Here is a 24,358-nt window from a genome sequence, read left to right on the forward strand (position 1 = left end):
AAATAAATATTTATTTATTTATTTGAGATTGTAATCGAATCTATGATAACACAAGTAGAAATAAAAGTCAGAACCCTCACATTTTGGAATTGCAATGTTTTCTCCGCAGGCTGTGGACCTAGTCGCCCATCATTACCTATACCACGCAGGTGAGTAACGCAAGACAGAAGGCCCATCTTCTGCTTCCCCTGCCCCCGTGGCCTGTAGCACCTGGCTTCAAGATTCTACTTCCTTTCCTTCTTGAAGTCTTGAGGTTGATAATGAAAGTAATCTTATTACTCCCATTAGTAGTCAGGATATATTGATCACATCTAACACCAAGTAAAGACCTGGCAAAATAGATTCCCTAAGTAAATGATTCTTAAGTTTTTCCTGGAGTAAATGCCAGAGGTTTGATTTTAGTTTATCACCTCCAGCATCGTTAACTAAATTGTATAATTTAGTTAAGATTGAATAAATAGGATTGTACAATCAGTTAGGATTGAATAAATATAAGGAGTAAATGATATGTAATTATTGAATATTTGTTCATGTCCAGAACTGTGCTAGAAATCATGAGAGATGTAAGGGACATAAGACATTGCCTTGCCTTTGTGGAAAATATAATCATATTGGAAAGATTAGATGGATATACTTCATTTCAATTAGGGAACTGTTGAATAAACCAAATTATCTAACCCTTAAATATATAGTAGAATAAACAGAGATAGAAGAAACAGCAATATCAGTAATGACTGCATTTGGGAGGAGGTAGAAATTAAGTAATTCAGAATCAGAATTTGGGGTCATAATTTTTCTGCAAATCTTAGTGGTATTAACTTAAGTATAACAGTCACCTATTGGGAACTCTAATAAAGAAATACCTCAGGTTTTATAAATTCACTAATGAAAACATGCCACTACAGTTTCATATGTATCTTGTGGTTTGCAACCTCTAACTTTGCCAAGAATAATTATACAAATATTTGATTACAACCTAGGATGGATGTTAATACATACAGACACAGGGGACGACAGTCTGCTAATGGAAATGCTGGAGATTAGGTGTTAGAGCTTGTGCCCTTTTCAAAATTAAATGCAAAAGATAAGAGAATTTCTCTAATAAATTGCTGTTTACACAATTATTTTCAGCAAATTAGGGATTCTACTTACATTTCATTTTTAAGTGGAGGAATGAGATAAAATGTATAGCCATCATTCATCTCTATGCTTAAAAATAAGTAATTTTACATATATACATATACACACGCACACACACACACACACATACATTCCTTAATTACCACACAAGTTTATTGAAATAATTTTATTAAAAATACTTAGATCATGAGAGTTATTCATGTCCCCAAAGGCTATAGCAGTTAACTAATTTATTATTTATATATCAAAATAGTAGATTTTGAAATATGAACTTTCTTTGGCAAAAGTCGTGTCAGAAAATGTGTCACAGAAATGGAATTGCTTCAATACTACAACTGGCAGATGCATATCAAATGTACGTAAATATCTGAACACAGATAAGAAAATATTGGCTTTATATCAAATGAGATAGAAACAATTTATTTTTAAAAAATTATCAGAAATAAAATGGAAATAGGTCAGAGCAAGGTACATAGAACCTAAGGGCCTGTGATCTAAATTAAAAAAAGCAATTTAACACTAAGATACTCAGTGAAATTCAGACCTCAGTCCTATGGCAGTTCTTAAATATATAAAAATGTTAAGTGTTTAAATTGTAGAAAAGAATTTTTTCTTCTATACTATCTGATAATGAGATGGCATTAAAGCACTTCCTTGGGAAGTATTTCCTCTCCTTAAATGCAAAGATGAGATGTGAACTGGTTCACCATGAGGTTGTTCACGTATGAGCTTTTAAAAAGGAGCAGAGCTTGGTTTGCCTAATCAAGGTTAAACATGATATTTGAAAGGGAAAAAAAGAACCGCAGGGGGGGGGTGGGGTGGAGACTTAAAAACCTTGAGCAAAGAAACATTTCTTTTTTTTTTTTTTTAATGTTTATTTATTTTTGAGACAGAGAGAGACAGAGCATAAATGGGGGAGGGTCAGAGAGAGGGAGACACAGAATCTGAAACAGGCTCCAGGCTCTGAACTGTCAGCACAGAGCCTGACGTGGGGCTCGAACTCACGGACCATGAGATCATGACCTGAGCCGAAGTCAGACGCTTAACCGACCAAGCCACCCAGGCGGCCCAAGAAACATATTTCATGAACACATTGTGAGCTTCTGTTTAACATATAATAACTTAATTAAATGGATGATGATTAATTTTACTGATTATTCTCTTTATAATCTCGAGTATTAGAAGATTAGTTATTCCAATAATTTATTATTATTATTATTTTAATCTAGAACACTAGAATCACCTGGGAAGCTTTTAAAACTACAAATCTGGGACACCAGTCAGTTAAGCCTCTGACTCTTGATTTGGGTTCAGGTCATGATCTCCCAGTTCGTGGGATTGAGCCCAGCACAGGGCTTTGCACTGACAGCACAGAGCCTGCCTCGGAATCTCTCTCTCCTTCTCCCTCTGCCCCTCACCTGCTCATGCATGCACTCTCTCTCTCTATCTCTCTCTCTCTCAAAGTAAATAAATAAAACTTAAAAAAATATATAAATCTGTCTTCTAAAGTGTATTAATTCATCCAATATTTATTTAACATCACTGTGTTGTAGTCACATTGAAGGCATAGGTAATGCCTTCCCTCATAGATCTCAACCTAGTGTGGAAAAAGTTAAGAAAATAAACCTTTATAAAAAAAGTTATACAATTTTATTTTATTTTATTTTATTTTATTTCATTTTAATTTAATTTTATTTTTTTAATCTATTTTAGAGAGAGAGAGAGCACAAGTGGGGGAGAGGAACAGAGAGAGAGAGAGAGAGAGAGAGAGAGAGAGAGAGAATCTTAAGCAGGTTCCATGCTCAGTGCAGAGCCTGATGTGGGGCTTGATGCCATAACCCTGGCCTCATGACCTGAACCAAAATCAAGAGTTAGATGCTCAACCAATTAAACCACCCAGGTGTCCCTAAAAGTTATACAATTTTAAAACAAGGAGTTTAGGAGTAAAAGATAACTACTGACAGATATATTTTAAGCAGAAAAACTTCATATAGGTTTCATCCCAAGAAGAGAATCTTACTGCAGTAAAACAATGGATTGAGAATAGGTGTTTGTGACAGAGAAAGCAGGTGAACCCAGTTAGTGGACCATTGCAATAGTTCAGGTAAGAAATGACGAGGGCTAGGAGAAAACTGGTGTGCAAAATACTTTCCGTTTATTCTGCCCATGCCTTATGACCCTCAAAATGTTAATGATTATGAATGATATTAAGGGTTTTTTTTCCTTTTGTCTTTTAAATTCCACTTTGGTTTAGCTAATGGGAAAATGTCAGCCTGAGACTGGAGGTTGGCAACAGAATGAAATTCGGTGTTTATTCCCCTGCTCCTTCCTTACCTTGACTTCTGCTCTTCTGTCAAAGGACATGGTTTATCTCAGACATGTCTCACTATGGAGCTACCCTCTCTAGCTTCCAGTAACTGTTCCTTCCTCTTATCCCTTGAGCCTGCATTGTCAACAGCTTCCTGTTGCTCCTACCTGTAGGGTCTTGAAGCATTTCTGGTTGGTTTCCACAAACCTTATCCTATCTTTTAAATATGCTTTTGTTCATTGTTTTCTTCATGTTACCCCCTTGAAGTGGGTCACTCCTTCATGGAAGGATCCTGAATGATACATGTGGCAATTGTGGAGAAGAGACTTAGGCACATTTGCATACATGTGGTGCATAAAAAGGACAGGATTTAGTGATGATTTATAAATGGCGAGTAAGGAAAAGGGATGAATCAAGGATGATTTCCAGGTTACTGGCTTGACCAGTAGGTGAATGGAAGTATTCTTTGTAAGATGAGAATTCTCATCTGTAGTGGAGAATTTAGGTGCGATGGGAGCATGTCAAGACTTCTTGAGTGGAATTGTCAAGCAGACAATTGCAAATTAGTCAAAATTCAGAAGAGAAGAGTAGGACATCAATACACATTTTGTTGAGGTAAGGGTATCAATATCATTTCAACAGAGTACAAAACTGAGCATGTAACAAGGTCCAAATCTTCATGAAGTTTATGGTCTACTGGGGAAGAGATCATGAAAAAAATAATAAACTACAATGTTAAATTAATGCTACACAATAAAAGTACAAGAAGGTATAAGATAATATAGAGAAGACAATGTATTTCAGAAGTTGAGAGAAATGACAGCTCAAATTATATCCCAATAGAGACATGCTAAGTAGGTGAAAAGAAGAAAGAAGAATATTCTAGGAAGTTGAAATTGTATTTGTCTTAGATCTCTGTGGAAAAAAAGAACATTAGTTCATTTGAGAAACTAAAAATTGGCCAGTGTGGCTTGATATTAGTGAGCAAAGGAATAAGTAGCATGAGATTAGATTGCTGAGGTTGACAGAAAACCAGATTATTAGGTTATGCTAAAAATGGGTCTGTTAGTTTCTATTAGGGTGCTATTTGCTACCTAGACATAAAGCAACTTAACTTTAATGCAAATCTTAAAATGACCTCAACTGTCATAAAAGCTTCATTATTAGATCTTATCCCATGCACATCAGATAAAATTGGGAAATTCAATATTGCTCAAATTATTTTACACTTGGGCCAATTGACTCTTCTATTTTGTACTAAAGCACTATTTGGTAAGGACATTGATTGGAATGTTTGACAAATCATATGGAAAACCAAAAATATGCAGGTCTAATATTTAGTATATCCTTAGATCTTAAATTGAACTTCATATATTAGAAATTATTTTTTGGTTTTTCCTTTATGGACCCTTTCTCTTTATGACTTATTATGTATGTAAAGCAAACCTATCATGTAGAAATATTGGGAATAAAGTCCTGAATATTCCTGAAAGCTTACACTGGGCATTTCCACTAGGATTTTAACACTATATTTAGTTATCCTAGTCTTTGTGCAAAGGCTAGTGCTTTTACTAGTTTAGTGGAAAATGTTCGCATCTAAACATCAGGTTGCCTGAGGTTACTTACTGTGGTACCCATAACGAATACCCAAGGAACAAATTATAGCTCTAGTCAAGGCTCATACAGTTATTTTTCAAGTGAAGAAAGAATCTTAAAGATATTTTCAAAAATAGGTAATTCTTACACGGTGTTACTATACGTGGGGCGCTGTTTTAAAGTCTTCATGCATATTAAAGCATTTAACCCTTGTAAAATCCTATGAGGAAGTGACTCTTATTATCACCATTTAGAGATGAGGAAACTCAACCACAGGTCATTACTTAACTTGTCTAAGGATGCACAGGCAGTACCCTGCAGCCTGAAAATTCAATGCGACAGCCTTGCTTTAGCGTGTCACCCTTGCGCAGGGGCCATGCTAATTTCTGCATCTTTCCAATTTCGGTATATGTGCTGCCGAAGTGAGCACAACAGTCTTGCTTTAGAATTCACCATCTCTGCTCTCACTGGTTGCTATTTTTCTTTAATGGAAGATCCATTCAGAGACATGTAAACTATCATATTATTGAATAGGTCTCAGGTCAAATTCTTATAGTGATATTTTCTTGTGTGGCAGTGTCAAAGAACTGAAAATTTAGGCATTTTATACAAATGGATGAAACTGGTCAATGTTTCTTAAAACTAGGAATATGTCACTGCACAGATACAATGATATTTTTATCCCTTTTTCTTTTCAATTTAGAAACTTACAGAAGAGAACTGAGGAATGAATTTGAAGCTGTTGCTGGTTTGACCTAAATATTTGTTAATGAAGTCAAATGTAAAACTGACTCTTACTAGAATAGGTTTAACTATCTTTTAATTTTTTTTTTTTTCAACGTTTTTTTTTTTTATTTATTTTTGGGACAGAGAGAGACAGAGCATGAACGGGGGAGGGGCAGAGAGAGAGGGAGACACAGAATCGGAAACAGGCTCCAGGCTCCGAGCCATCAGCCCAGAGCCTGACGCGGGGCTCGAACTCACGGACCGCGAGATCGTGAGCTGGCTGAAGTCGGACGCTTAACCGACTGCGCCACCCAGGCGCCCCAGGTTTAACTATCTTTTAAATGATGGAGGGAGGGGCGCCTGGGTGGCTCAGTTGGTTAAACTTCAGCTCAGGTCATGATCTTGCGGTCCGTGAGTTCGAGACCCGCATCGGGCTCTGTGCTGACAGCTCAGAGCCTGGAGCCTGTTTCAGATTCTGTATCTCCCTCTCTCTGACCCTCCCCTGTTCATGCTCTGTCTCTCCCTGTCTCAAAAATAAATAAAACGTTAAAAAAAATGATGGAGGGAATTTGGAAAAAAAGCAAAACGTCCTGTCTATTATCTATCTATTTATCTATCGTCTATCATCTGTCTATATCTCTTCCACGCACATTTCTTAAAATATTGGAATTAAATAAAATCTGAGTAGAATACAGCATTCACAAATATTTGGCATTTTATTTTTGAAGAATCACATTCCAATAATTCTCTAGAGTTGTTCCTCGAGTTTAACATGTCTGTAAATAGCAGAAGGCACATAAGCTTCATTTTGTAAAATTTTCTTCCTGTCAGGATGATTTGTTTTGAGAAGCATCTGAGGGTCTACAGGCGACCCACCATTTTAATAACTCTGATTGTTCTGTGTATCATCAAGTCACTCCGTTCAATCTGGACAGTTTCATTTTATATAACTATAAATTTTACTCTCTAACTGTCATTATTATAAATTGATCTCAATAAGAAAATGTTCATCATTGTTAAGAGATGGAGGAAAAACCTCAACACAGTATATATTTCCAGCAACATAATCACAACACTTCTAAGTATACAACTCTATGTATGATTCAAAGTATAGAATTTCTAAATACTATTTTGGCCCTTTAGATTTCCCATTTTAGTTTTTACTGTCAACATAAGTATAATACCTACTGAGCAAAGTGCCTCAGCTGTAGTTAAGGATATTTTTGAAGGTTGTTGTCATTTGTAATTTCTTTCCTGTGAGATATTTTGGTGTTCAGAATTTAATTCTAGGATGGTGTGTCAAATATGAGGTTGCTGGCGACATAAATACTAACCCCCTACCCCCAATTCAATTTCAAAGAGCAAGTCAGGTGAGAATAAATAAATAAATAAAAGGTTTGGTTAATGTTGGACATTTGCTTGGTACTGTGTCATTCAAAACTCCTTCCATTTAAAAACAAAATTTGCATTGACATATGAATGATGTATAATGCAGCATAATTACTTACGGGGTCTTTGGAAAGAGGAGCCCCCTTTTTTCCAAGTGATTTCACTTTGAAAAGGAATTACTTCACATGCCCAACAAATACTATTAAAAAGCATTTTATGAGGTGTTTTTCTGCGCATATTTCTACACATGGACAGACTATTGTGTGTTCTAAAACCTGTATTTACAGGACACACTTTTATGGTCCAATGGGCAAACACTACTTAGTCCTAAAATAACATCACAGTAATGACTACAGTCAAGACAGCAAGAACACTCCACCGTTATTATCCATATCAGACTGCACCAGATGGGGTATCTGTGGTAGAGTGCTGACAGTAGCAAACACTGAACAACTCTTCCTGTTATTTTTGTGTACTCTTAGGCACAGCAATCTTACATTCAAAATAAGCAGTGCATAAGTTCTTTCATTTCAGAGAAGTATATTGTACCATATATTCTTTGATTCATTTGAATCTAGGAGAAAAATAAATGGGATGGAAAATTGAAGATGACTTACATTAAGTGGGATTTAGCCAAATTTCACTGGGTCCGAGGCAGGGTTTCTAACCTCAGTGGTATTGATCTTTTTTGTTGGATCATTCTTGTGTGGGGCTCTCCTGTGTACTGCGGGATGTTTAACGGTATTGTTGACCTCTATTGACTAGAAGCCAGTACCCAAACCCCAGAGAGTTGTGACAACCAACAATGTCTCTTTGCAGGGAATGAACTCTTGAACACACACATACTCTTTGAACTGATTAAATTATGTGGCTTGGCTTTGTCAATATCAGAGTTTAATCAGTCTCCAGATAGAAGATGTACATTTTTTTCTCAGAGTATACTTCATTTATGTTTATTCGTTTGTTCCGTTTTACCTTCAGTAATGGCTAGAGTAGGTAGGAATTTTGTATCTGCAGTATTATTTCACACATTTTATATTGACAGCAAGAAAATAAAATGAGAAATATTGAGTCAAATAATACAGGGGGACATTAAAAAAAATTTTAATGTTTGTTTTTTTTGAGAGAGAGAGAGAGAGAGAGAGGGAGAGAGCATGTGAGCAGGAGAGGGGCAGAGAGAGAAGGAGACACAGAATCTGAAGTAGGCTCCACACTCTGGGCTGTGAGCACAGAGCCTGACTCGGTGCTCAAACTCATGAGCCACGAGATCATGATCTGAGCTGAAGTCGGACACTTAACCGACTGAGCCACCCAGGTGCCCCTATAAGGGGGTATATTTAAGAGTGTTTATTGAGGAGGGGAATTGGCTCCTAGAAGTCTCCATTGGGTCACAGACTTCCTGGAGGCCTCCAGCTCTAGGTGAATCCCTGCCTACTGTTAGGGAAAATATTTAAACTGAGGAATCCTTCATGACAAAAGCTGCTCCCTTCTAAAATCAGTGGGATTTTCAGTTTCATTTCTCATCTCCTTACGCTTTTGGAATAGACACTGTTTCCAAGAAATCAGGTAGTTGAAAGGAAGAATAAGACAAGATTATTTACCACATCACTGATTGTAAACATGACTTGAATTGTAAAAATAAGCAGAAAAGAAGTCAGAATCTTTGCTTCTGCTTCACTTTGACTGTCCACCAGCGGGTCTAATTATCATGCTAGAACTGTCAATTCTGTCATTAGGTGTAGTCAGGGATTCATTGTCTTAGTTAATCGAAAATTAGGCTTTTCAGAGAGTAACCATATATACATAAATTATCAATTTTCAAATTGCTAGAATATAATCAAAGTGTACTCATCATTATGTTTTTCTCATCTTAGTTCTTTCTTTGATAATTTAAAAAGGTTTTCAGGATATTTTGTTTGCTTTAAAGTTATTGCTATAAAGCTATTTTTCTGTAATTATGTAGCTATGAAGAAGTGCCTTCTGATATGGATCTCTGAATGATATAATGCCAGAAAAAGTAGCTTTTAACTTTCAGTATTGGCACTGAAATATTGGTAAGAACTAACTAAATACAATGGCAAAAATAATATTCTATATTTTAGATACCATTGTATTGTTTTTAATAATACAGTATCTAATGTTACAAATATTAAATAAATAGTGAAAAAGGTAAAACTTTCACTCATCTGTAAGTTCCTAGTAAGTGACCACTATGTATGGGTTAGCTGGCTCAGTACTATATAGCATTTAGTAAATAGAGAAAATTAGTATGACTATATTCAGGAAATACTTGTTTAACATTATAATTTTAATATTGAACCAACTTTCGGAATATATGTCATTTCTCCTTATTCAAAATTATTTAATGTGCCAAAGACTAAGCTGTCATTTTATAGTTCTCTGGACTTCAGTTACCCAACATAATTTGACCTGTTTATTTAGGATTATCCAGTCTTCTTGGAAACTAAAATGTAAAAAATATAAACCAAAGCCCTGATGGGTTAGGAGAGAGAATAAGATCTGTTTGGGTGAACAAGCACCTTAATACCCCAAATAAATATACATTCTACATTGAATAGGCTTGGTCAATTTCTATGCTTATTTTAATTTTTAATGTCTTTTTTTTGTAGTTTTCAAAAACGTTTCTTTTTGCATAGAGAACAAAAGAAGAATCATCCTGCAGTTGATTTTTATAATTTCATCAGCTGGTAGCAGAGGACCAGTTGCTTGGTGGATAAAGTGTTGGCTTTGTATTCTAAAGGACAACTTCAAATCCTGTTAAGGTTATATTTTTATTAAAATTTCCATTAATTTTTCCATCAATGTGATTATAGATTAATATTAATTAATTCTTACCATTTTTTGAAGAAATAAATGGAGCCATATCTGATTTAAAGTTAAACAAGACACTATTCAAGCTTTCTTGGTAACCCTTTCCTGGGTTCAGAATTGGTTGGGGAGAAAGGGAATAAAATATCTTTAATGGCATTTTATTGAACTTAGCAATTTAAATGGCCTTCCCTGATTTTCAAAGATATCAAATTACCATATGGATGATGTCTTTCTCATCAAATCTGGCTCTTAATGTTTACCAAGGAAATGACAAAGGTAATTTTTAATGTTGGATGTAGTACTTATATGTATAAATTGCTGATATTAATGAGAGTTCTGGGAGAGGTCTTTCTGTGCTAGAAACTGATATGTCAACAAATAGATTAATATTATAGAAACTGACAACAGAAACCACTGGCATTCCTTCTCTGGAGTTGTAATTTAGTATTATAGCACATGGAAAACACATCCTAGGAAGAGTATAATCTTAATGCTACCCTAGCAGCATTATCTGGAATACAAAAGTGGTCTACCAGGTATCCTATTCTCATTAAGGCATTCTAAAACACCTAAGAAAGATGTGAATGAGGACCTTGATACTGGTGGTACAGCTCTGGGCCATTCAGAACAATCCTTTCCAGACCCATGCGTGACAAAGGATTATTACAAGCTTTGGGGAGGGAAATGTTATTCAAATGGAAAGGCAAATTTACCTTTACTGTCTAAGTTTTAGCCATTAATTTGAATGTCCCATTTCTGAAGTACTATAGGACTTAATAAAGTTCATACTGACCTCATCTTAATCATTTAACAGTGATGGGAAATTTGCAGTATTCTAGGATTTAGAGAGGAATACAGAACGAAAGGTTTGGAGCCTAGCATTGTGATATTAAAATTTAAAGGGGAAGTCTAGGGACCATTATTTCTCTTTATCTTCCTTGCCTGTTTTTTGTTACTTGTAATGGGAAGAAAGGTTTTTAATCTCTTTAGGAAAAAGGACACAGTAAGAATATATCAAAATGTAATCCTGGACATGAACAATAAAACAAAACAAAACAAAACAAAATAAAACAAAACAAAACAAAAAAAGGCTGAAGCCCCCAAACACCAAAATGCATGTGTTAATATTTTATGCTATGTATTGAGCTGCTTTTACAATGAGAAAACTATTAGACTATTATTAAAAAAAAAATTTTTAATGTTTATTTATTATTGAGAGACAGACACAGCGTGTGAGCAGGGGAGAGGTGGAGAGAGGGGGAGACACAGAACCCAAAGCAGTCTCCAGACTCTGAGCTGTCAGCACAGAGCCCAATGCGGGGCTCGAACTCACGAACTGTGAAATCATGACCTGAGCTGAAGTTGGTCGCCTAACCAACTGAGCCACCCAGGCACCCCAACTAGACTATTATTTTTACTAACAATATTAACAGTCAACATTTACTGGACATTTTCTTTGTCCCAGGCACTGGCAAGAGTTTTAATCTCATGGAATCCTCACAAGCACCATAACAGGAAGGTATTAATATATATTTTGTCCTTATAAAGATAAGTAAACTGAGTTTTAGAGAGATTAATTAGCAAAGACTAAATATTTGTCAAATCATCAGAACCAGGCAGTGACAATCTCAAAATGTCAATGTAGACATTCTTAAAAGTAACAACTTTGTTGCAAAGAACACTGAAACTAATGTTTGCAGAAAGGAACACAAATTTGAGAATATATTAATTTCCGATGTCATAAGTTGGGAGAGGAAGTACTGAGTTGCTTCTTAAAGTTGTCTGCAGACAGGGTTATTACATTAAGAATAAAATGTTTTAGCAACCCATAGATTGACAGCCCCATGCAAAAGAGTGGAAAAAAAGATCTTCATGCCTAAATCTCCTCCAAAAACACGTGCATTCCATATGGGGCTGGGTGATCCAGAGCAGGGGTTCAGCACTTTTTCTTTAAGATTGGGTTTCATTCTGCTAACAGCATGTTGGCTGAGTGCCCACTAGCAAGCAATTAAGACTTTGTGCTTGCCTGCATTTTAGTAGCTCTCCTCATGAAACATGCAGCCACATGGGAGCAGAAGCTTTGCCAGCATGGGTCACGGTCTGGGAGCAGCATCAGGGAGCTCCTATACTCTAAGGACTCATAGTCTTCTGGGAAGTTGAGGACAGGATGAAGGATCGATTGGCTGTGCCTGTGAGAGAAGATCAAGAAGGGAATCATTAAGAAATGGGGGCTATGGAGAGATACCAGAAGTGGAGTTGGGAGAAGAAAGCAAAATGTTACCGAGGAACCTAAAGAGAAACAAGATAAATTTATCTTTAAAAATTAAGAAGCAACTGGGTTAAAGGAAAAGAAGAAAAAACTGGATGGCCGGTGAGAGTTTCTTACCACTGAACTTGGATCATGCCCTCATTAATTATTTTTTTGTAGCAACACAAATGCTGAGCACCTAAGGTGTGCCAGGTAAAGGGCTGGAGACATTAAGGTGAGCGAGACATTTTAATGCAGCAATGAGCGAGGAAAGAGTCAATGGCTGACATAACATTAATATAGAAGGTTATGGAAATGGCAACAGTGTGGCCATTCTGCTTTCCTCTTCACAGTCTCCCTTTTCTTGTGCCTGCAAAGAAAGCATTTGACTCAGGTTGGCGTAAGGGGTGCGTAGGAGAATTAGAAAACTCTATACAAAGATGAAATAGACTCCTTGGGAGGGGGCCAGCTTTTCAAGTCTGAAAATATAATAGGCCAAAACAGTGATTTCAAATCTGATTGATTACTCAAGACCTCCTGGGCATGATTTTACAGTACAGATGTCTGCTCCCCGCTCCTGGAAGTTCTGGTTCAATAGGTCTAACCAGATATAGCCTCATGATGTAAACATTGCCCTGAACAATTCTGAAAAGAACTCATATCACAAAAACAGTATTTCCCTCTTCACAATAGACTTTGTTAGGTTAAAGTCAAAGGCAGAACTGCTGTCTTGCTGGCTACATCTGCATATAATCTGTACAAATCCAAATGTATAGAAAACTATCCTTCCAGTTATTAATAGGGTCCTTTAGACAGGTAATCTCACTGGTGTAGATGAAAGCAAATTTATACAAATTATTTTCAGGATACATCTATTTTGCTAACTGGAGCATAAATATATATAATTGCTAAGTCATACTCCCTTACAATTTGGAAAGTTGAACATAAACCAGGTTTACATGGAGCACTAGTCTTACTGCTAACTAGGCTGTATGAGTCTTTAGATGACAATGCAAAAATTACAGCTTTCTGAAAGTCATGGTCTACATCAGAAAGAATTACATGCCCAAAGATCTGAGTCATAAGAATTCTCGGGTTTAAAATATTATTTTTTGGTAGTATAAACCTTTACTTAAACAAAACCATAGGCAAATGCCTAATATATCAAAAAAGATCAGAAAAATTTAGGGGAGGGCCTGTGTCAGGGGTCCAGATTCACCTCTTCAGCCATCGTATTATCTGTAACAGGAGCTCCTGACATAGCTCTCTTCAGAATTCTGGAGTTGCAGAGAGCACAGACATAAAGCAAAACGTTCCCCATTTTGAAATTTATTTCCAAGTAAATCCTCACAAATTGAACATCATAATGGATTCCAATAGATATGTGAGGCTTATCCCTAACTGGGGTTATGGGTTTGAGTTAAACCTCCCCAGTGGCTTTGGCCAGTCACAGAACTGTGCACATGGGGCTGCATGCCCTCTGGGTCGATGTGGTGGGGCACACAAACTGACATAAACAAATAATAGGGCCTCTTTGTCAAACGCAACTAGGTTTGAATCTCATCTGCATTTGCTAGTTAAATTACCTTGAGCAAGTTAGTGGAACTTCCTGAATCTTCTGACCTTTGCCTGTAGAGTGGGGATAATTTCTACCTTTCACTCTGATAGAAATTAGTCTTTAACAAAGGGACTGGCACATGCTGTTTCCTTTCCTGTATTTTTGTGAACAGGTCAGGTTAGGAATTTGGGAAATTGCTCTAACTCCTTCGGGCCTATACAGAGCTTTTTCTTTTCATTTTCTCTACACAGAATGGACTCCTTGTGGTACAAAAGAATTAATAATGGGCTTCCATGAGCAAGAAATTGCTACTACTTTTACTAAAGAACTGAGGAGAATATCTTATTAAATTCCAAGTTCTCAAATATGTGGGTCACACCTTAGCGTATAATAATTATTTACCATGGTCTTGAAATATGTTTATGTATTAATGATCACAGTAGGTAGATTTTTGTTACAAATCACTGCATTTTCAATATGTTCAAGCAAATACACATCTCCAGCTGGTCAGATAAATCTGAAGGCTGGCAAATGGCAAGGGTAAAACTCGCTAGGTAAAGTATAGATTATCGTGTGTATAAGTGAATGTGCGTGTGTTGTGTGCGTGCACGCATATCCCCTGAGGTGTGCAAGAAAAACAACAATAACAGAAATAATGACTCTGAATGCCCCAGAGGTGGGACTTCCATCTCATTTTTGAGATTTCTTTTTTTTAAACTGGTCCAGGCAGAAGAAAGGAGTGCTTGCTTGCACAGCTGACTTCATGTTATTTCCAAAGAAGGTAGTGTGGTGACGCCTGGTGCATATAAAGTTTTTGTATAACGACCAGATTTTTCTGAAACATATATGCAAGGTAAGTGTAAACTGATGAAATTAAAGTAATTATTTACGTGTCTTCCAGGTAACAGCATCACCTGTTTTGAGAAAAAGTGCCCCTGAATTCTGCCCTGTTAATGCACTCTGCGAGGATTTTGCAAGCATTCAGCGCAGAGAACCCAAACATTTTATTTTGGCAAGGGAAGCTTTATAGAAATATTTGCAATATTTTGTGCTAATCCCTCCACAAGTCACTTTGGTGTGGCAAATATTTGTTCAAGCCGACTTTACTACAGTTACAGAGTACATCAATCTGTTGTTTTAACCTTTAGAAAATAACCCTGTGTCTTCTTGAAGGAAATAAAGAGTCATTGATGAAACCTTTTAGGTTTTCAACTTCTTTGCAATAAGGTGCCTGGAAGAGCCATCAGCACGTTGTCTCCAGGGAATGGATTAGAGGGAATGAAGTACATCTCTGCTTACTTTCTTGGCGCATCTGTGCATGGATATGAGGGACCCAAAAAGTAAATGGCGGTCAAAAGAACAAACACATTTATTAGAGCCGTTAGAAAAGGCTGTTTTGATATTTGCCAAGTTCCTTCTCAATAACATGTTTGGCAGCTACCAAATGACATGGCCTGCCCAGAGTTGATTTTGATGAAGCCTCTGGGATGTGTTAAAAAGTAAACCAGAGCAAATCACGTACTGGAAAGCATAACTCAATCAAGGAAAAATGTATGATTAAGGGTGACATGGGCAAGGAAAGCTTTGCCAGAGCTCAGGGTAAATATTTGTATCAGTGTGAAGAGAAAGCTTCGTGACGCTGATGTCAACCAGCTGGAATTTTCATTGTTTATAAACTTTTGTTGTTAGAGTTGAATTCTGGCAGAAAAGGTACCAAAGAAAGAACAGTTTCCCAGCATGAAAGTTTGAATTGTGATAAGGCAGCTTGACCAGATATGAATGCAACGATGCTAAGTTTCAGCCTCGTTTTCCTTCCAGGATTCTCATGCCAAGAAACAACCTTCTTGCCTTAATCCCACTTTGGCAAAATTCATCAGTATTACCAAAAAGATGAGATTTTGCTTTGTTTTGTTGTAAGGATTCATGGCTTCTTCTTCCTTACCTTAGTAGGATGATCAGAAAATGGGTAAGAATCTGAATGTTTTTTTTTTCTTTCTTTTTTTTTTTTTTTTTTTTTTTACAGAAGAATATTGCCACATGAGTTAGATATTTTAGTGATTGGAAATAAATGGCTTGGGATTGGAATGAAGTTTTTGAATAGTGTTCATCAACTTCATGAAGCTAAGCTGTTTATTTTTGCCTCATTGTAGGTCATTTCAGTACTTTTAAACTGAATATGTTTTAAGTGTTTATGTTTGAGAGAGACAGAAAGAGAAAGCCAGCAGGGGAGGGACAGAGAGAGAGAAGGGGACAGAGATCCAAAGAGGGCTCTATACTGACAGCACAGAACCCGATGTGGGGTTTGAACTCATGAACCGTGAGATCATGACCTGAGTCAAAGTTGGACGCTTAACCAGCTGAGCTACCCAGGCACCCTAGACTGAATAATTTAACAAGTTAAAAGATTTGGGCACTTTTATTTTTAAAATTCACCAACTATTTCTATTCGAAGGAAATATGTATTTTCTCACTAAACTATGCTTTGTTGTGCTTTTTAGAACCTTAGAGGTAGCCAAAAGTTATAAATCAAACAATATCACAAGGACATGGGCTCATACAAGGATTCACAGTAGTTCAGAACAAATAACTCAACTTTTAGGCACAGAAAGAGAGATTGGTAGAAACTGCCTCTTAACATAGCCCTTCCTTTCTGAAAAATAATCACATAGTTGGTGCTCATGTTGGCAAAGGAGGACACACTGAGATTTCCCATTTTCAGAGATGGACTTCTGCCAGAAACTTTCTGTGGTACGGATATTCTACAAGTGACTCTTGCTTCTCCCTCCAGGTAGTCTGAAAGCTCCAACCTGAATTACTTTCAATGAGGGATGTGTAGTGAGATTCAATGTATAGGAAATAAAGAGATTTTCAAATTCCTATTAAGGTACCCTTTCTTTTAATAACTGCACGTTATTAGTATATTTCAATCTGATTGGCCTATGACATAGCACAGTTAAGACTTACATGGGTATGTTGTTTATGAAAAGGCTGCATTAATTCATTTAGGGAAAAGACCAAACTTGAGAGACCCTCCACTTACTCCCTCTATCTCACAGTAAATTGAAGCCTGGCCCTGCTGATACAGAAACAGGACACATCACAAACATAAGCACATTACCCATCTGCACTAAGAATAGAAACCAAGCCCCTGCTGGTGTAATTAAGAAATCTTCTCTTCCAGTCCCTGGGCTTTAGAGACCTGCATCACTCACTCACTAATTCCAATTTAGTATGCTTTTCTGATAAGGGTCTTTGTAAAGTAAGGAGGGAGCTGAACATGAAAACTTTTCATTTTAAGTTTCTGAGCTAGCATGTCCCTCTTGTGAGGTACGCTCTCTGGGTTTCACTGGCCTAGACATCAGCCTTCAGAGGGCAGGTCTGTCTGGGGCATTGAGATGATGGCCTCTTTTCAGAAGGTGAAGACGTGCCAATTACTTCCACCTGAAGTTTGTGTATTTCCATCCCATTGCCACACACTCACCGCCCATGGATCCCAAAGGAACACATAAAAAATAAACAGCATATGCAAAGCTAAAAATCCTACCAGGTGGGAGCCCTGGGTTCGGATACACTTAGATTTTAGTTATATTAAGTCACACACAGACATAAAAGTAGCCAACCTGTCCCTGAGCTGTTTCTTCCTATTCTCTCTCTACCTCTCAATGACAGGACATTCTCTAGGTCATTCTGCGTTGTGGATTGGGACCCTCTGGCATTATATTTTAATTAAATGGTCAGATTATTAATGCGTGAAAATCAGACACTGCAAATGTTGAGCTAACCATTTTTCATACATAATGTGTCCATATCAACATTATAACAGCCATATACCAAAGATTGACATGGTCACTTTTAAAGAAGGAGCCTTGATAAATATTTGAGTTAAAGATTCTCGGGATCAGGTTAAGGAACTGAGAGGTCAGGTCTCATGGTTGATTGTTTTCCTCTGCTATGTAATAATAGAAAACCACCCAGACCCTCTGTTTGTAGTTCTATTCTAGAGGTACATGGAGGAAATAATTAGTCAGACATTTATGGAAGGTATGCTAACGTGCATTCAACATTTTGTTCACATGGAGAGAATTCAGAATAATTTTGACAAAACTATCCCTGGAGCTCAATGTCAATTGCTTTGCTATCTCTTATTCAATGGAATCCTCTCCCCTTATCTTTTTGAGAGTTTTTCCTCCCTTCATTTCAACCTTACATTACTGTACAAGGTGCCAAGTTAATATAATTTTTTATCTTGCCACATTTGATTGGTCCAAGTTCAGGAAATCAGAATCTCTCCTAGGAATTTGAGACAAGAATAAGAAATCCCAGCTCAGTTTGGATGCTCTCTTGAAAGGAAGACATGCAAACAATGGGCCTGTTAATGGCATTGTACCTCACTATAGACTTGAGAATGAGAAGAAGCCTGGGATCCCTGGCTGGCTCAGTTGGAAGAGCATCTGATCCTTGACTTTTGATCTCAGAGCCATGAGTTTGAGCTCCACGTTGGGTATAGAGATTACCAAAAAATGAGTCAACTTAAAAAAAAATAATAAGTAAAAAGTAAAAGCCAGGCTGCCCCAAAATGAGTGGCATAAGGAGTGGAGATCAGCAAAGTATAAAGAGGTGGTTTGTGAGTCCCTGCTACCAGCTTACCCACGCCTAGCTGTATCCCTCTCCATGAGATACTGCAATGCAACTAAAATTATGGAGAGACTTGTACTGTTTAAGTTAGCTCAGTTGGGTTTCTGCTAGTTGTAGCAGTGGTTGGGGTTTAATTCCTACACCAACCACCCTCAAACAAATGATAAAGGAATTTATTGACTGCCTAGTATGCACTAGGCTGTTTACAATCATTATCTCATGTAATCCCTTTAGCAATCCTAAAACTTTAAATAGCCTTATTTCTTTTTCATAGCTGAAGAGACAAATCAGAGAGGTTAACTGTCTTATCCATGGTCACGCAGTTGGCAACCTCAAAGTGAACTCAAATCCATCCTTTTTCATAGTTTGCAAATGTTCTTAGAAATTTAGGTGAGAAAGAAAAGCTCTCCTACCTTCAATAATTCAATAATAAAGAATATAATAAATTTCTGAATATCATAAGTGATACATGGTTACAGATAAAGGAATGTCAATTCAGGATGGAGTAGCAAGGAAAAGTGTCTCAAGATAGAACTCTCTAAGTTACAGAAAACTCAGCCAAACTCACCTATTGATTCAGAAACTTAATAGCTCAAGGGTCAGTCTTGTTTCACACACAACTGGATCTAGGACCAAAAGGAGCTCATCAGAACTCTTTGTTCTTTGACTCTACTTTTCTCTTTGTTCACCTCACCGTCAAGGACACCTTCATCAAGTAGTGTCCCTAAGCACGTTCCAAACACTTGCAAGGGCTACATACGCACTACCAGCTTGTGTAAAATGGGGGCCCCTGACCTGAAGTCCCTTCCCCTTTCCACAAAGATGGAGCCTAGGATAGAGGCTGCTACAGGCCCTGGAAATTGACAGAAGGCTGCTTGGCAGAAAATTCCAGGGTTTTGGTACCAAGAGCATGGTATAGAAGGTAAGAGGTGGGCTTCAAGAGGCACATCTCCTTGGCTTCTCCAAGAAGGGCCCAGAAGGAGAGAAGAACAGCTTCTGCATAGGAGCCCCAGGTCCCCACCTCTACGAATGATACCTGGTGGCACACAGTAACCTCAGACTTACAACTACTTTATATAAAGTCCAGACAAGAGATAATGAAAACAAACAAACAAACAAACACAAAGTCTTAAAACACCCCAGAACTGAATCCTATTGGTGAGACTTGGGTCTCATGTTCATACTTGACACAATAATTATTGCCAAAAAATTGGACTATGCAGATTAGCCAGTGGTGGTTCTGAGAGTACATCTGGAGTCAGTACTCCAGAACTGTGGGGTCAGTACCACAGAAACATACAGCATGGTTATGCTACTATGTAAAGACAAGGGATGGGTGTGGGGCAAGCAATAGAACACAGCCTGACTATGTAATGCTTCACAGGAGAATTATAACTTGAGATGGTAAAAAACTATTATAGTAATATATGATAATATAATAATAATAATTATTATTATTAGGATTATAATTTTGAGCAGTAACATAAAAATAATAGCTAGCATTTTTTGAGCAATTAGCATGTGACATCCATATTGTCAAAGGCCTAAAATGTATCATTTCATTTACCTAACAACTCTGATGTGTAGATACTGTCATCAACTTCATATTATAAATGAATAAAGTAAGGCTTAAAGAATTTAAGCAACTTGCTTTATAAGTGTCAAAGCAGGAGTAGAACTCAGGGCAGTGTGAACCCAGTGTCACGTTACTAGCCCCTACAATACACATGGGAAGTTTCATTTCTCACACATTTAGCCCTAAACATTGACATTATGAATAAAACATCTCACAAAAGTCTTGCAGAATTATGCTTCTCTATCCGGAATCCCATAGCAAGTCAAAAGAGAACATGAGTGGGAAGATGTGTACAAGGACCTTTTCCTCCTTGAATCTGTCCTTCCAGGAGGTGTACATCTTAAACCCAAAAAAGTCGGTCTGAGTATGTAGAAGCTTGGAATCCTACCTTGCAGATCAGAAGTTGGTTTTCTGTCTTTTCATTATGATTTCTTTTCTTCATGGTTTTGAGTTAAAACTATATAATAAATTGTATAATTAATTTTATTTGCCCAGAGAGCAGTTTGGGTTAGATGTTGGTTGAATAAGCAAGGTTTAAAAGTTCTGCTAACCTCTTAAGAAGATATCATTATACCCTTTTGAAATTCAAAGCTGTGGGGGAAAAAATCTCTTTATTTTGTTATTATTATTTTTAGTTTTTATCATTAATGAAATACTGGCAATATTTTAAAATCAATTTTAAAGCTTATGCCAGTTCTTTTTTTTAAACATTAATTTTTTTTTTAATTTTTATTTTGCGAGAAAGGGGAGAGAGCACGAGCAAGGGAGGGGACAGAGAGAGAGGGAGAGAGTGAGAGAATCCCAAGAAGGTTCCATGTTCAGCATGAAGCCTGATGTGAGACTCAGTCTCACGACTGCAAGATCATGACCTGAGCCAAAATCAAGAGGCAGACACTTAACCGACTGAGCTACCCAGGCACCCCAAGGTTATGTCATTTCTAAGTAGTTAATACATTCAGTGTCTTAGGATCAAATGATTATAAATGTACACATTGAAAAGTTCTTTTTTCCTCCCAAGGTCCCTCTATCCCCTACAGATCATCACTCAGTCACTTTTATGGGGTTATTGTACCTTTCCAATATTACTAAAATTATATGTAAAACTAATCACTACAGCCATTACAACTTTTTAAATTCTCCAGTTCCTTACCAGATTTTTCCATAAGGAACATTGCAAAATCAGGGATTTCACACCATTTTAAACAAGCAAAGGTAAAAGAAAAGAAAAGAAAAGAAACATGGGTGGAGGAAATCCAAGCCATAGCTACAGGTATCCCATACCATTTTCTCTTCCTTGAAATCTTGCAAAGTTGAACTCACTTATTTTTCCAAATATGGGAGCGATAGTTTGGGTGCCAATACTCACTGCAACTTCAGACACAAAAACGTCTTCTTCTACGTCCAATGTCATGCCACCATGAACAAAACTGACATTTCTGATGGATCCAGGCATTCGTGGAGCAGCCAACTCCTATCAAAGTCTTAGGACAGTAAAGGTTAATGAAATAGAATCCCTAAAATGTGCAGTAAGGGGTCTCAAGAGCCATCATATCAACAAAGAACAGTATGTGAAATTTCAGCAGACAGGTAAAGAAATGAGTTGGTGTTAACAACATGTAAATTTTGGTTCAATCTAGGAAAGATGTTAGTGGTCAAGGCTGATCAACACTGAGCACCTTTGCAGTTATTTGTTGACTCTTCGTCTACTGTTGTGTTGGTGAGGAAAGATAACTTTCTATCCACCCTTCTCAGTTCTCAGCTGAGATCCGTGCAACAAGAGACAGTTTGACAAGAGAAAAACATACCAGTGTATTAATGTATACCTCAGGTATGCATGGGAGACTCCAGGGGAAAAGTAACTTTCTGAAGTGGCTTAGAATTCAGGCTTTAATCACATCTTCATAGGGAAAAGTAAGGGGGGATGTAGGCCTCTTAGGGGAAAGCAAATGATTTTTAGGAAAAATGAATGGGACCTAGAAGAACAGATGAAAAGAGATGATGGTTTGTGATAGAGTTCATGGGTGTTGTGTTGACATCTAGTCTCCTCTCCTGTGACAAATGTCAATCTTCCCTGGTTGAGGACGTTCCTGGGGAGGGATTCATGACCATTGAGTTCTTTCTGGAGGAGCTGTCTTTAAGCAGATAGGGGAGTTCAGGGACAGTATCTTTCTGTATTTACTTTTTCAAGTGCCTATGGCTCAAAATCTTCAACATGCCAGAGTGCATACTTTGGGGTTGAATATTCCGCCACCCTTCACTTGATTCCAAAGTTCATAAAGGTGATTTTTTTTTCACTGATGTAGCCCCATTTCCTGACTGGCATGCGATGTTAAATAAATAAGGAATAGGCTGCCTGGAATAGGTGGGCCTCCATTTCAAGGGGGGTATTCAAGTAGAACTCATACCTCCAGCCTGAGGGAAATTGGTGAAGATGCTGACCTTTATGGTTCCATCCAACCCCATGATTCCATGATTCTCAGGATAAAAGAATCAGTTACTGCTTGGAGTCCTCAAAGAAAAGGCAGAAAGTAGGTGGCCCAAAAAGAACCACTGGCTCAGGTCCTGCAGGTGGTGTGGGTGGTGAGGACTGTGGCAAGGATTGGGACCCTCTGGGAAATCACTGTTACTGCCATACTGCCTCAAAGTCAGGAGTGGAGCTTGGTGGCCTGATGGGAGTGGAGAAATGCATAAATAACATAAAGGTCCTTATATTGGCCACAGTGTTTTTGCGTTTTCCCAGCAAAAATGTAGAAGACCATGTTTCCTGAAGAAAACAAAAATGAACGAGTAAAAACAGGCAAATAGTCTTGGAAGCAAAACACAAATAACATAAAAATGAAAAGCAAGCGAAGAAAAAACAGTGCTATCCAGGAGGAATAAAAATAGAGAGGGAAGTTGTAAACCAGCAAGTAGGAGCAGCCTGCTGTGTTTTCTGAACTCTTGAGTTAAAATGTCTCATCTGGTATCTTTGCAATGTGGCAAGCACCTGTAATTGGTTTATCACTAAAAATCAATGCTGTTAAAACCCACTTGTCTGAGAAGGAAATCGAAATATAAGCTTGATATAAATGGGTCTTTATGCGATGGGAATTTCTTCATTGGTTATATGCGATTGGTTCTTGGGGATGGGCCTCACCTCCACGTAGGGCAGGGAAACTGAGGGACGCGGGGAGCCAGGCCCCCGTGGGCTGTGCCCTGGGCCCTGGGTGGGCACAGGCTGGGAGAGGTGCTGCCACTCTCCGCATAGCAGCCCTGTCCCCACAGGGAGGCCGGGTCCTCCCCTCTCTTCAAGCACAGTGAGCTGCCCTGGCAGGTCAGTCTGAACCTGGAGAGGGGCTCTGCTGAACCTGCCGGACTGCAAACCAGCATATCGTGCTTGAATTTTTAGTCTGCACTCCTGTCTTGATTCTCTTGCAGCAAGCATTTCTCCTCTTATAAAACAGAAAAGAAATAAAGCTGCAATTACTTTTTCACACCCTCTACTAATATGAGCCTAGCAAACACTCCCCTTTCCCCTAGACTTCAGTAAGCACAAATTTGGGGTTCCAGCAAACATTATTTTAAAAGGGCCATCATTATGTGGTGCTAGAAATTGAAGAAAGAAGACAAAAAAAAAAAAAGTAGCTCCCAATTCAGGTTTTTGAAAACAGTCTTCTCAGAACACACACATTCGGAGTATTTAACGACTTGGCCCTCTGTGGCCTGTCAGTCCTGCTCTGTGGACTTGACCTTTGAGTGGCTAAGGATACAATGCCTAGGAGATTTAGGGTGCATGCGGAGAGAGGAACCAGATCCCCGAATCACAGAAAAGCAAGACAGCTTTATAACTCCCTCTGTCTCTCTGTCTCTGTCTCTGTCTCTGTCTCTCTCTCTCTGTATTATCCCCTGAAGAGGCAGCCCAGACAGAGCGCGGACACTGTTTCTGCACATGGCAGAGGTGGTCTGCCTCACATTTAGGCCTAAGTTCTAACAGCCAACTTGTCAATGAATGCCATTAGCACAGATGTGCCACAGGCACTCAGGGACAGAGCGGCGGGCAACCTCAGATCAGTGCGGGAAGAGCAGGCATCGGGTGGTAACAACTTTCAGTCATTACTGACCTGGGCTCTATTCAAACCAGTGACCTAGAAATGAAGGGCTCCAAATCCCATTACTAATTCCCCGAGCCATCAAGTCTCCCCTATGGCCTGGATCTTGTCCTGAAACCCAGGTCTCCTGTTGAAATAGCATTAGACAGCAGCCGCTGCGTTGGCAGGCAAGGTTTTTAAATAGAGGGGGGACAAAAAGAGGAAAATGTGCACATACAGAGTTGGCTTTAATTATTACTTTAAAGTTGTTCAGCTCCTTTAA

General features: G+C 38.0%; 1 non-coding gene across 1 annotated transcript; it reads right to left on the bottom strand.

The window, feature by feature from the left end:
- Window positions 1–5,370: 5,370 nt before the first annotated feature.
- Window positions 5,371–5,474, bottom strand: LOC128772707 (U6 spliceosomal RNA). The gene has a single exon (XR_008416870.1). It is a non-coding gene; the product is annotated as a U6 spliceosomal RNA (small nuclear RNA).
- Window positions 5,475–24,358: the final 18,884 nt, after the last annotated feature.

Source organism: Panthera pardus, unplaced genomic scaffold, assembly GCF_024362965.1.
Source record: "Panthera pardus isolate Hobbes unplaced genomic scaffold, ASM2436296v1 HiC_scaffold_10, whole genome shotgun sequence".
Classification (NCBI taxonomy): domain Eukaryota; kingdom Metazoa; phylum Chordata; class Mammalia; order Carnivora; family Felidae; genus Panthera; species Panthera pardus.